The sequence below is a fragment of the Tachyglossus aculeatus genome, chromosome 4 (genome assembly GCF_015852505.1).
Source record: "Tachyglossus aculeatus isolate mTacAcu1 chromosome 4, mTacAcu1.pri, whole genome shotgun sequence".
NCBI lineage: Eukaryota > Metazoa > Chordata > Mammalia > Monotremata > Tachyglossidae > Tachyglossus > Tachyglossus aculeatus.
In genome coordinates, this window is record NC_052069.1 from 95,077,994 (window position 1) to 95,092,969 (window position 14,976).

Sequence of the window (14,976 nt, forward strand, 5' to 3'; positions counted from 1 at the left end):
TTATTATTACTGCATTAATGCTATTTCTTTTCAACAACTGACAGGATTTGTTTTGCTTCCAGGACTTGATCACAGGTACTTACATAATAATTCCCTCATAATTAGTAATATGAATTGAGTGCTCAGCCTGTAAAAGACACTTCTCTAGAAATCTGGGTGAGTGCAGTTGAAAGATCAATGAGTCCCAATCCCTGACCTTAAGTTCCCATGGGAAAAACAAGTACTCATGCACTGATTATTTTTTTCAAGCCAGGACCCAATCGGGTTCAATGTCTTATTATTCCCAGCAAGTAGACATTAAATATTAAGAAATTAATGCAAAAACAAATAAGTGGTTTTCTTTTCTTCCCACCACTAATATTCAGAAATTCTATTTATTTATCCCATTTCTCAGCTGCTTGATTGCAGGTTCTATAAAAGGCTAGATGTAATATCAAATAGCAAGACTGAATCAGAAATAATGTACCATGATTAATAGAGTTCCTCCAAAGAAATGGGCTAGTCGGGAGTTCCCGTTAAAGACCTTGCTATTCACCCAGTTCCAGAGTACTTGTGTACATATCCTTACACTCTACTATTTCATTTTAATGTCAGTCTCCCCCTGTAGACAGTAAGCTCCATGTGTGCAGGAATTGTGTCCACCCACTCTATTATGTTATAGGAGTCAGCATGGCTGCAGTAGGCCATTACCCCAAGGCATTATTTTCTGAATTGATGGCAAATTCATGTTTATTTTTCTGGCAAAAAAAAACTGTGCAAGGAATGATTTTGAGGACAAGTAAATAAAACTTGCTAAATTTGAATTTCAATACTGCTTGTGAATTTCAATAATGGTGTTCCCTAGTTCCTGACATCATTTCCCGACCATGAGAAGGATCCCTTCCTTTCACTATGAGAGGATTATTGTTCTTCGCATTTTCCAAAGCCAGGAACAAGGCAGATTCCTCAAAGACAATGCAAACAGCTTTCACCAGCTCCAATCAAGGTGATGAAACCAAACTGAATGAAGGAGAATTGAATGTAATAAACTTTGAGGGAAGCTGAGTGCAGCATGAAGATTTCTGCTCTTGATTGGGCTCAATCTTTAACCATAACAGGGAAAAAGATTGACAGATGCAATTGAATACCTGAGAAACAGCAGAGACCTGGATAGGGAGTCTGAAGGAAAAAACAAGATTGGAGGTATAAACTCGATATTCAGCCTTTCTCTGTCCTTATTTCTGACCTCCAGCAAGGCTCTGTGACCATCAGAAAGTAATTGCATTGGCTAAATCATGAACTCTGAACTATGAAGATTCTTTAATTGTTACCCTAATCTCTAGAATTCCTGGCAGCTCTTTTTTTCAACAACAAGAATACTGAGCTAGTCCAACTTTTATTCCAAGACCAAATGCCCAAACAAATCTGTGATTTTCTGTTTATCTTTGTAATAAGATGTAAACGTATTTTATTGTTTTTGATGAAAAAGCTCTCTACTAGTCATTTATTTGTATTCATTGCTTACAAAGAAATCAACTCTTATAGTCGGTTAGTATATGAGAAGCAGTGTGGGGGAAAGGGCATGGTTCTAATCCCTGCTCTGCCACTTGTCTGCTGTGTGACCTTGGGCAACTCACTTCACTTCTCTGTGCCTCAGTTACCTCACCTGTAAAATGGGACTTAAGACTGTGAGCCCCATGGGGGACAGGGACTGTGTCCATCCTGATTTACTTGTACCCCAGTACTTAGTACAGTGTCTGGTATATAGTAAGCAGTTAACAAATACTAAAATTATTATTATTATAAACTGTGGTGTGGGGGTAGGATGAAGGGCAGCCTAGGAGCATATAAAGATCTAAACAGAACTTTTGTGAGAACACATCTGTGAAGCAAATAACTTTGAAAGGTTATTTCCACATCCTAGTAGAATAATAATATGTGTTAGAGTTTGATGGAAACTGTGCACAAGAGTCATCTTCAGCCTTATGGGATTTCTATGCAGAAAAAGGTCACAGGAAGATCCTGAACCTGATGCAGCAGATTTCCTCTGACTCGCTTTTCATTTTGCCAAATCACATGTATTTCATAACTGTCCCTTGTCAGTCTCACATTTCCTCTAATTCAATCTCCCCAAGCAATTAGTAATAATTTGCTAACTGAACAGAATGGCAGCTACTGCCTAACAAGCTGAACACAAACTAACAATATAGCTCTCTGTTGTTTATAAAAAGAGAAAGAGCTTGGCCCTGGAATAAATTGGAGCTTGCCATATAGTAGCAATGAGGAAATTTTGTTATACTCAGCTCTGCTCTGGGCTAGTTCTGGACTTCTGAACTTAAATGAGATTTGGATGATTCCGAGGGAGGTTAGGAGGAAGTGCAAAGGAAGGTATGGGTTTGAAAGTAGGATGCAGAAGGAAAGGTCAGAAGAAGAGCTGACAATAACAGTTTTCAGGGATTTGCAATGTTATTCTTCAGAGGATGGTAATCTGCTGTTCTTCCATTTCTGCTGAGGGCAAAACACGAGGGCATGGTTTTATACTGCAGTATAACCTACAATCCAGGCTGTGCAGAGGCAGAGAAAAGCCTTTTGTATATGAAGCTATCCAGGGTTCAAAACTACAGTATTTTGGATAGATAAAAGGTAAAACACTGAGGATTGTCAAACACTAGAATGGGGTTTTAAGGAACAGAACACTGCTTCCCTTTTCTGACTTTTCTATTAGACTAGATCCTCCTCTCTCTGTTTGCTATAGTTTAGATGTTCTCTTGTCAAAAATTCAGTGGTAAACCAGGTGAACTCTCTGTTCTGAAGTCAAGTCCAGTTCCCATAGCTCTGTCAGTAACCCTAACAAATCATCTCAGAAGCAAATGGTTGGAACATTTGAATTTTTAGTATGAAATGAAAGTCCTAATCTTTCTCGGGGGCACTGGTCTTCAGGAAGGATTACCAATTCAGGGGTCTACCTTTATTCCCCAGGGTAATGAGCAGGCTCTGAGGGCACAATTAGCATTTGAGTATTCTCCATTTTTCAATAGTAGGGAGCTGCTTCCCATGGCTCAGGGCTGTGCACTTCTGCTTTAGCCATCCAGAACTGCTTGCTTTACCTGCCTTGCTTGGAAGCTTCAGGGGAATAAGCTGGAGCTATCTTGCCAATGGCAGCATCACTGCCAGCTGTGCCTGCTCTGTGACCTAGGGCAGGCTCCTTATCTCTTTGTCTTAGTTTGCACAACTGTAAAAATGGGGTTCAGAGAAGCAGCGTGACTTAGCAGAAAGAACACCACCCTGCGAGTCAGAGGACCTGAGTTCTAATCCCAGCTCTGTCACTTGCCTCCTGGATTACTCTGGGCAAATCACTTAACTTCTCTGTACCCCAATTTCTCATCTGTAAAATGTGTATTCAGTACCTGTTCTCCCTCTTTCCAAGCTCTTAGTACAGTGCTCTGCACACAGTAAGTGCTCAATAAATACAATTGAATGAATTAATTAATTAATGAATGGTAACCCTAGTTGGGACGGAGATTGTGTCTGACCTGAAAACCTCACATGTATTCCAAGGCTTTAAACAGTGCTTAATAGATAGTAAGTGCTTAACAATGCCATTATTATTATTATTATTATTTATTATTATTTATTATTATTATTATCTGTTCTCCCTCCTATTTAGTTTGAGAGCCCCATGTAGAACAGAGACTGTGTCTGACTTGGTTTTATTGTTTGTACCACAGTGCTCGGCACTTAACAATAGGAAGCACTTTTTATTGTTATCATTATTATTATTATTATGTCACATTAAAGCATGAAGTTTGTCCTTGTGTAAAATAACTACAAGTGATAAATTTACATTGCCTATAATATTTGAAACTCTTTAAATCAATGAATAATTCATACCCTTGTTTATGTGGCTGCCTAGTGTTTCTTATTTGGGAATGGCTTGAGATTCACTAATAGTAGTATTTTTTGATCACCTGCTTGGTGTGGTGCACTACACTAGCTGTTTGGCATGTAGGCGGTAACAAAGTATCCATGCCCTGTCCACGGGGAGCTAGATCTACCATCATTTTTCCATTACTTAATAATAATTGTGATATTTGTATGTGCCAAGCATTGGGTTAGATTCAAGAAAATCAGGTTGGGCATAGTCCCTGTCCAACATGGGACTCAAAATCTAAGCAGGTAGAAGAACAGGCATTTTATCCTCAGTTTACAGATGAGGAAACTGAGTCAGAGAGAAGTTATATGACTTATCCAAAGTCACATATCAGACAAGTGCGGAGCTGGAATTAGAACTCAAGTCCTCTGACTCCTAGGCCCATGCACTTTCCACTAGGCCACGCTACTTTCCATTTACTTCTATTTAGATCATGAAGAAAGTTGGGAAGGTCAGCAGTAACAAAAACATAGAAACCAACATGTTTTCCTAAGCCTGCATTCAAATGGTTCTTTGCTCATTTCACTAGGTTTCTTTGCAGCCTCACTTACTGCATTCCCCATATAGACATTAGTTAGCTGTTCTCAGATGGACGTTACCACCTCCCCCACAATCTCATTCAGTCCTGATGCAGTGCAGTGTGAATAAATCTATCTAATCCTTTCAAAACAGTTTAAAGGAAAAATAAAGGAAACGTAATGTATGTCTAGTTGGTTCACTTAAGAGCTTAGCCTTTATTCTCACTCTAGCAGAAAACACATTCAGTGTAACTGACAGTTCATTAGGAACAAAACTGTCTTTTGAACTGGATCTGGGTAGTCAGAGTAATAAAAAGCTTCAAGCCCATGTCTTTTTTGCTGGAACACCTCCAAACACCTTTGGACTGACTGACCTATCATGTTGCAATGACATTCACATTCCTCTTCCTCTGCCAAGACTAAAATGTGGAACCAAATGAGGTAACTATGTCTAACAATGGGAGACATAACGAGGATTGTAGTATGGATACAGAAGATCAAGAAACATAGCTGTAATAGAATCAATCAATCAATCAATCGTATTTATTGAGCGCTTACTATGTGCAGAGCACTGTACTAAGAGCTTGAGAAGTACAAATTGGCAACATATACAGTCTCTACCCAACAGTGGGCTCACAGTCTAAAAGGGGGAGACAGAGAACAAAACCAAACATACTAACAAAATAAAATAAATAGAATAGATATGTACAAGTAAAATAAATAAATAAATAAATAGAGTAATAAATATGTACAAACATATATACATATATACAGGTGCTGTGGGGAAGGGAAGGAGGTAAGATGGGGGGATGGAGAGGGGGACGAGGGGGAGAGGAAGGAAGGGGCTCAGTCTGGGAAGGCCTCTTGGAGGAGCTGAGCTCTCAGCAGGGCCTTGAAGGGAGGAAGAAAGCTAGCTTGGCGGATGGGCAGAGGGCGGGCATTCCAGGCCCGGGGGATGACGTGGGCCGGGGGTCGATGGCGGGACAGGAGAGAACAAGGTACGGTGAGGCACGAGCTACTTACTCCATATTTAGTGGCAAACATTTAGTCCTTATCAAACGATTCAGATGTAAGGTCTGACCAGGCACAAAGCAAAGTGGAAGTCTTGCAATTATTTGTTGTATTTTGGGACAAAGTAAAACCACATCTGCATATTTCCAGAGGAGCTGTATTTTCCCAATCTAGTCCATCTCCATGGACAAATGTGAAGTGGATAGTGGAAGACATAACCAGAATAATTCAGGAATCAAAATCAACTCTACTCCACAGAAAAGTGCATTTTTGTTTTATCTAAATTAACTATCCAATAATAATTGTGGCACAATGGTAGATACAGTGTGGTTGGAGCAGACAGTCCCTGATCCATATAGAATTCACAGTATGAAGGAGACGGACAGAAGATGCTTGACTCCATTTTACAGGTAAGGAAACTGAGGCCCAGAAAGATTGTGTAAGCTCGTTTTGGGTAGGGAATTGTATCTGTTTATTGTTATATTGTACTCTCCTAACTGCTTAGTACAGTATGATTGAATGAATTGAGTGACAGATTGAGATTGACAGATCCAGGATTAGAATCCAAGATTCCTGACTCACACTCCTGTGATCTTTCCACTACACCAAGATTATTCACAAGATCAGGTTTTTATTCATCTAGTCCACAGCATCAAATTTGTTAGCTAATTGTCTGCATTTTCCATTCGCTTTGGTTTTAGGCCAAAGTGGTTATTCCATGGCAAAGGAAGCAGTGTTGCCTATTGAAGTAGTGTGACCTAGTGAAAAGACCACAGGCCTGGGAGTCAGAGGACCTGGGTTCTAGGGTTCTAATATTTGCTTTGCCACATGTTTCCTGTGTGATCTTGGGCAAGTCATTTAACTTCTCTGTGTCTCAGTTACCTCATCTGTAAAATGGAGACTTAATCCTACTTAATCCTTTTTAGGTGGGACAGGGATTGGGTCCAATCTGATTAATTTGTATCTATGACAGTGCTTAGAACAGTGTTTGCATGTAATAAAAGCTTAACAAGTACTATTCTTCTTATTATTACTCATTATTATATATATTATATTCTTCTTATATACATTTATTATACACATTATTATATAATATATAATAAGAATAAGAAGAATGGCATTTATTCAGTGATTACTATGTGCAAAGCACTGTTCTAAGTGCTCGGGAGGTTACAAGGTGATCAGGTTGTCCCACGGGGGGCTCACAGTCTTAATTCCCATTTTACAGATGAGGGAACTGAGGCCCAGAGAAGTTAAGTGACTTGCCCAAAGCCACATAGCTGATAAGTGGCGGAGCTGGGATTTGAACCCATGACTTCTGACTCCAAAGCCCGGGCTCTTTCCACTGAGCCACGATGCTCAGAATAATGTATCTGGAGAAGGAGGCATAAGTGGATAGAGCCTGGGCCTGGATGTCAGAAGGACCTGGGTTCTAATCCTATCTCTGCCGCTTGTCTGTTTGTGGTGTGGTGTGGTGTGGTGTGACCTTAGGTGAATTAACTTCTCTGGGCCTCAGTCTCTCCATCTGAAAATGGGGATTAAGACTGGGAGCCCTATGTAGCACATGAAATGTGTCCAACCTGATTAGCTTGTGTCTTCCCCAGCTCTTAGAACAAAGCCTTCCACAGAGCAATCACTTAACAAATACCATTTAAAAGAAAAACAAAAAAACAAAGCTGCTCATACTTTCAGTCTCAACCTGGAGATCAGTGGACAAGTCTAATTGTCAGAAAACCTAGGTTCTCATTGCAGCTTCTCACTGGCCTGCTAGGTCATCTTGAAAAAGTCATTTAACAATCTTGAACAAGTCATTTTATCATTTTTTAAATCATAATCTTCTCACCTGACTCCTCACTCACACTCCTTTCCCTTGTAAATCCATATTACTCCTTCATAGAGATCTCTGCTCTCTTGACCCCATCCATCTTTCTGAGCACCTCACACCCCACCTCACCTCCCTTTCCTCTCTACCCAATCTTGATGATCAGATTACTGCTCTCAACTCTACCCTTTCTACTCAGCTAGACTCGCTCGCTCCCCTTTCGCTTCGCCGCTCTCATACCACTAACCCACAGCCCTGGATCACTGCCACTGTCCGCCTCCTTTGCTCTTATGCTTGAGCTGCTGAACACTGCTGGCGAAAGTCTAAACACCATGCCAACCTCGTTCACTTCAAGTTTATCCTTTCCTGCCTTAACTCAGCCCTCTCCTCTGCCAGAGAAAACTATTTCACCTCCCTTATTGACAACCATGCCCATCATCCCCATCAGCTCTTCTGTACATTCAACTCCCTTCTCAGGCCACCAGTTCCTCCCCCTCCTCCTTCCCTCACCCCCAATCATCTGGCCTCCTACTTCATTAATAAAATTAATAAAATTAATAAAATAAAATCCATCAGGTCTGACGTCCCCAAAGTCACTCCCCCACCCTTCTCCAACCCACCGGCTCTCAACGTTCTCAACGCTCTCAGCTACTCTCCCATCCTTCCCAGCAGTATCCTCAGAGGAGCTCTCCTCCCTCCTCTCAAGTGCTACTCCAGCCACCTGTGCTTCTGACCCCATTCCGTTTCATCTCTTGAAATCTCTTGCTCTGTCCCTTCTCCCCTCCTTAACTTCCATCTTCAACCGCTCACTCTCCACTGGTTCCTTCCCCTCTGCCTTTAAACATGCCCATGTCTCTCCCATCCTAAGAAAACCCTCTCTTGACCCCACCTCACCTTCTAGTTATCACCCCATCTCCCTCCTACCATTCCTTTCCAAACTCCTTTTACGAGTCGTCTGCATGCGCTGCCTTGAATTCCTCAACACTAACCTAACTCTCTCCTTGACACCCTCCAATCTGGCTTCCGTCCCCTACATTCCGCCAAAATTGCCCTCTCAAAGGTCACCAATGACCTCCTGCTTGCCAAATCCAATGGCTCATACTCTATCCTAATCCTCCTCGACCTCTCAGCTGCCTTCGACACTGTGGACCACCCCCTTCTCCTCAATACGCTATCCAACCTTGGCTTCGCAGACTCTGTCCTCTCCTGGTTCTCCTCTTATCTCTCCAGTCATTCATTCTCAGTCTGTTTTGCAGGCTCCTCCTCCCCCTCCCATCCCCTTACTGTAGGCGTTCCTCAAGGTTCAGTTCTTGTTCCCCTTCTGTTCTTGATCTGCACTCACTCCCTTGGTGACCTCATATGCTCCCATGGCTTCAACTATCATCTCTACGCTGATGATACCCAAATCTACATCTCTGCCCCTGCTCTCTCTCCCTCCCTCCAGGTTTGCATCTCCTCCTGCCTTCAGGACATCTCCATCTGGATGTCTGCCCGCCACCTGAAACTCAACATGTCCAAGATTGAACTCCTTGTCTTCCCTCCCAAACCCTGCCCTCTCCCTGACTTTCCCATCACTGTTGACGGCACTACCATCCTTCCTGTCTCACAAGCCCGCAACCTTGGTGTCATCCTCGACTCCGCTCTGTCGTTCACCCCTCACATCCAAGCCATCACCAAAACCTGCCAGTCTCAGCTCCGCAACATTGCCAAGATCCGCCCTTTCCTCTCCATCCAAGCTGCTACCCTGCTCATTCAAGCTCTCATTCTATCCCATCTGGATTACTGTATCAGCCTCCTCTCCGATCTCCCATCCTCCTGTCTCTCCCCACTTCAATCCATATTTCATGCCACCACCCAGATTGTCTTTGTCCAGAAACACTCTGGGCATGTTACTCCCCTCCTCAAAAATCTCCAGTAGTTACCAATCAACCTACGCATCAGGCAGAAACTCCTCACCCTCGGCTTCAAGGCTCTCCATCACCTCGCCCCCTGCTACCTCACCTCCCTTCTCTCCTTCTACAGCCCAGCCCACACCGTCCACTCCTCTGCTGCTAATCTCCTCACCGTGCCTCATTCTCACCTGTCCCACAGTCGACCCCCGGCCCATATCATCCCCCTGGCCTGGAAGGCCCTCCCTCCGCACATCCACCAACCTAGCTTTCTTCCTCCCTTCAAGGCCCTATTGACAGCTCACCTCCTCCAGGAGGCCTTCCCAGACTGAGGCTCCTCCTTCTTCTCCCCCTCCTCCCCCTCTTCACCCCCCCACCTTACCTCCTTCCCTTCCCCACAGCACCTGTATATATGTTTGTACGTATTTATTACTCTATTTATTTGTTTATTTTACTTGTACATATTTATTCTACTTATTTTATTTTGTTAATATGTTTTGTTTTGTTCTCTGTCTCCCCCTTCTAGACTGTGAGCCCACTGTTGGGTAGGGACCGTCTCTGTATGTTGCCAACTTGTACTTCCCAAGTGCTTAGTATAGTGCTCTGCACACAGTAAGTGCTCAATAAATACTATTGAATGAATGAATGAATGAATTTAACCTCTCTGATTCTCAGTTTACTCACTGTTAGAATGGGAGAAAAAGTATCTCCCTCTCCCTATTTTGTAGGAAAGTTGTGAGGATAAAATGAGATAACAAATGTGAAAGCTCTGGTAAAATTAAATTTGATATACAAATTCAAGGTCTCATTACAATTACTATTATTAGTATCATTCAACATCTCAGCTAATGAATATCTGATGCAATTCGGTATGCCTAGCAAGAATGCTAGAACTCCAAATTGTATCAGATATGTATTTCTATTTATTTAACTGCCCTCTGAAGGCAATCAGAGCCACCTAGTAAATTATGGTTTCTATAAAGATTTAAGTGGAGTTTTATTTTGATTTTATTTCCCTGGGACTGATCCCTTGCTCTAAAAGCAACATGACAGAAAAAACAAAAGGGAAAGGGAAAGGCCATGAGTGCAATGTAGCTATGGAAATTAATGGAATGAGGGGAAAGAGCCTTGAGGGCAAAATTACAATTGGCCAGCAACTCCATTTAAACCTGAAATGAGAGACTGATAAGGAACACAGATTAAAAGAGCAAGATAGAGAGGACAGGAATACATAAAATAAAATATTCCGGAAACTGAGAAGAGTGAAGTATTCCTTCCTTTAGTGATTCTATTTGCTTAATGGTTTTACTCATAACTGCAGCCACTCTATTTTCCTGACTCCTCACTCTTTCCACTCTCACATTCAGTCTGGCACTAAATCCTGTGGATTTTTCCACCCCAGTGACCTTCCTCTCCATCCAAAAAGTCACCCCATCTGATCCAGGAGCTCATCCAGTTTCAACTAGACTACTGTATCAGCCTTTTCACTAGTGTCTCTGCTTCTAGACCCTGCTGTTCGGATGGTTTGGCTGAAATTATCCCTCTTCATAACCTACAGATAAATACTCTCCCCAACGTCAAGGCCTTACTGAAGGCACATCTCTTCCAAGAGGCCTTCCCTGAGTAAACTCTCATTTCCTCTTCTCCCACTCCCTTTTGCATCACCCTGATTTGCTCTCTTTTTCACCTTTCCCTCAGCCCTATAGTATTTATGTACATATCTGCAATTTATTTATATTAATGTCTATCTCTCCTCTAGACTGTAAGCTCATTGTAGGCAGGGAATGTATCTACTACTGTAATATATTGTTATATTGTACTCTCCCAAGCACTTAGTACAGTGATTTGCACATAATAAGCACTCACTAAATGTGATTGGTAAAATATTGTTCTGCTCACGTCTCTGCCCTCCTTAAAAAAATCTTTAAGGGTTACCCACTGATCTTCTCATCAAGCATATACACCTGAACATTGGCTTCATGGCATTCTTTATTCTCTGTCTCCCCCTTCTTTTGTTCTCTGTCTCCGCCTTCTAGACTGTGAACCCACTGTTGGGTAGGGACTGTCTCTATATGTTGCCAACTTGTACTTCCCAAGTGCTTAGTACAGTGCTCTGCACACAGTAAGTGCTCAATAAATACAACTGATTGATTGATTGATTTCTTTTCTCTTTCTCTTTCTTTTATTTAAACACTCTCTTTTGCCACTTTACCTCAACTCAGATACTTCACTCCTCTCAAGGTAATCTACTCACTAAATCTTATTTATGTATCTCCTGTTTCTAATACCTTTCTCATGATTTTCTTCCTGTCTGGATCCTCCTCCCTTTCCAAATCCACCAGGCCACAGGTCTTCACATCTTCAGAGCTCTTCTTAAATTCCATCTCTGATGAAAGACTTTCCCCAGTTAAATGTTCTTCTCTCCTGGTCATATCCTATCAACCTCCACTTTCAGAAGTTCCACACCAATTCTGTATTTAGGCACTCTCAATTGTCTGTAACACCTGTGTATATATTGATTTACAAACCCTACTATTTAAATGCTTTACTCATCTACATATTATTTTTAATGACTTCTTTAAAGCATTTACTGTATGTCAAACAGTGTTCTAAGTGCTGAGGTAGATACAAGTTAATTAGGATGGATGCAGTCCCTGTTCCACATGGAGCTCAGTCTAAGTAGGAGGGAGAACAGGAGAACTGAGGCAAAGAAAAGTTAAGCGACTTGCCCTAGTTCACAAAGCAAGCAATTTCCAGAGATGGGTTTAGAACAGGTGCTAAGTACAGTGCTTTCTACACAGTAAGTGCTTAATAAATATAATTGAATGAATCACCTAATCAATCAACCAATCAATAAATTGTATTTATTGAGCACTTACTGTGTGCTGAGCACTGTACTATGTACTTAGGAGAGTACCACACAATAGAGTTGGTAGACACAATCCCAGTACATAAGGAGTTAAAAGTCTAGAGGAGGAGACAGACCTTCAATAAATTACTGATGTTGAAATCGATATGTTCAAAATTTTGTGGACCTAGGGGTATGGGGAATAGCAAACGGTTAGAGGGTACAGATCAACATGCATAGGCAAACAGGGAAATGAGGGCTTAGTTAGGAAAGTTCTCCTGGAGAGTGGAAATCAGGAGGATCTGGGTTCTAATCCTGGCTCTACCACATGTCTGCTGTGTGACCTCGGGTATATCACTTCAGTTCTCTGGGTCTCAGTTACCTCATCTTTAAAAGGGGAACAAGACTGTGGGCCCCATGTGGGATGGGGACTGTGTCCAGCCTGATTAGCCTGTAGAAGCAGTGTGGCTCAGTGGAAAGAGCATGGGCTTTGGAGCCAGAGGTCAGGGGTTCAAATCCTGGCTCTGCCAATTGTCAGCTGGGTGACTTTGGGCAAGTCACTTAACTTCTCTGAGCCTCAGTTACCTCATCTGTAAAATGGGGGTTAAGATTGTGAGCTCCATGTGGGACAACCTGATCACCTTGTAACCTTCCCAGCACTTAAAACAGTGCTTTGCACATATTCTATTTATTTTGCCAATGATGTGCATCTAGCTTTACTTCTATTTATTCTGATGACTTGACACCTGACCACATGTTTTGTTTTGTTGTCTGTCTCCCCCTTCTAGACTGTGAGCCCATTGTTGGGTAGGGACCGTCTCTATATGTTGCCAACTTGTACTTCCCAAGCGCTTAGTACAGTGCTCTGCACATAGTAAGTGCTCAATAAATACAATTGAATGAATGAATGAATGAATGTTAGTACATCAAAGAAGATGGAGAGAGAGGGGTTGTGCCAGATATGAAGGGGAAAGGAGTTATAGGCCAGAGGAAGGATGTGGGCCATGATCGGTGATGAGTCAAATGAGATCATTCATTCATTCATTCATTCATTCACTTAGTCCATATCTATTGAGTGTTTACTGTGTGCAGAGCACTGGACTAAGTGCTTGGGAGAGTACAGTACAACAAGAGTAGCAGCATGGCTAACTGGAAACAGCATGGGCTTTGGAGTCAGAGGTCAGGGGTTCAAATCCCGGCTCCACCACTTGTCTGCTGTGTGACTTTGGGCAAGTCACTTAACTTCTCTGGGCCTCAGTTCCCTCATCTGTAAAATGGGGATTAAGACTGTGAGCCTCCTAACCCTAACCCCCGTGGGACAACCTGATCACTTTGTAACCTCCCCAGAGCTTAGAACAGTGCTTTGCACATAGTAAATGCTTAATAAATGCCATTATTATTATTATTAACAATAAACAGATGCATTTTCTGCCCACAACGAGTTTATAGTCTAGATGGGGGGAGACAGACATTAATATACATAAATGAATTACAGCTATATACATAAGTGCTGTGGAGTTGGGAGGCAGGATGAACAAAGGGAATAAGTCAAGACAATGCAGAAGGAAGTGGGAGAAGAGGATCCGAGTACAGTGAGTAGATTGTCATTAAAGGAGTGATATGAGTGGGTTGGGTTTTATTAGCTAGGTTAGGCAAGAGGGTGAGAGCTGTTTGAGTGTCTTGAAGCTTATGGTAAGGAGTTTCTGCTTGATGTGGAAATGGATGACAGCCACTGGAGGTTTTTAAGGAGAGGGAAGCTGTGGACTGAGCATTTTTTTAGAAAAAAAATTGTCGCAGCAGAGTGAAGTAAGGGGAGCAGCATGGTCTAATGGAGATAACAAAGGCCTGGGAGTCAGAGGACTTGGGTTCTAATTCCAGCTCTGCCACTCATTGGTAAATCACTTCACTTCTCTGTGCCTCAGGTACCTCATCTGTAAAAAGGGGATCAAGACTGTAAGCCCCACATAGGACAGGTACTATGTCCAACCTGATTACCTTGTATCTACGCAAGTGCTTAGAACAGAGCTTGGCACATAGCAAGGATTTAACAAACACCACAATTATAATTATTAAGTTTGGACTGGAGTGGGAAGAAAAAGGAGATAGGTCAGGAAAGAGGCCGATGTAGTAGTAAAGGCAGAGTATGATAAGTGCAAGGTAGCAGTATGAGTGGAGCAGAAAGGGCTGATCTTAGAGATGTCGAGAAAGTAGAATCAACAGGATTTGCTGAAACACTATGTGGTTTGAATATGAGAGATGAGTTGAGGATGATGCCAAGGTCATAGGATCGTGAGACAGGGAGGATGTTGCTGTTGTCTACAGTGATGGGAAAGTCAGGGGAAGGACAGGGTTTGGGTGGGAAGATAAGGAGTTCTGTTTAAGACATGTTAAGTTTGAGATGTCATTGGGATACTCAGGTAGAGATGTCCTGAAGGCAGAAGGGAATGAAAGATTGCAGAGAAAGAGAGAGGATGGGGCTGGAGAGGTTGATTTGTAAATCACCTGTGTAGAGATGGAAGTTGAAGCCACGGAAGTGAATGAGTTCTCCAAGTGAATGAGGAATAGAAGGGAAACCAGAACTGAGTCTTAAGGGACATTCACTGGTAGAGAGTTGGAAGCAGAGGAGGAGCCTGCAAGCGAGAATGAAAATGAACATCCAGAAATCAATCAATCATATTTATTGAGCGCTTGCTGTGTGCAGAGCACTGTACTAAGCGCTTGGGAAGTACAAGTTGGCAAAATATAGAGACAGTCCCTACCCAACAGTGGGCTCACAGTCTAAAAGGGGGAGACAGAGAACAAAACCAAACATACTAACAAAATAAAATAAATAGAATAGATATGTACAAGTAAAATAAATAAATAGAGTAATAAATATGTACAAACATATATACATATATACAAGTGCTTTGGGAAAGGGAAAGAGGTAAGATGGGGGGATGGAGAGGGGGATGAGGGGGAGAGGAAGGAAGGGGCTC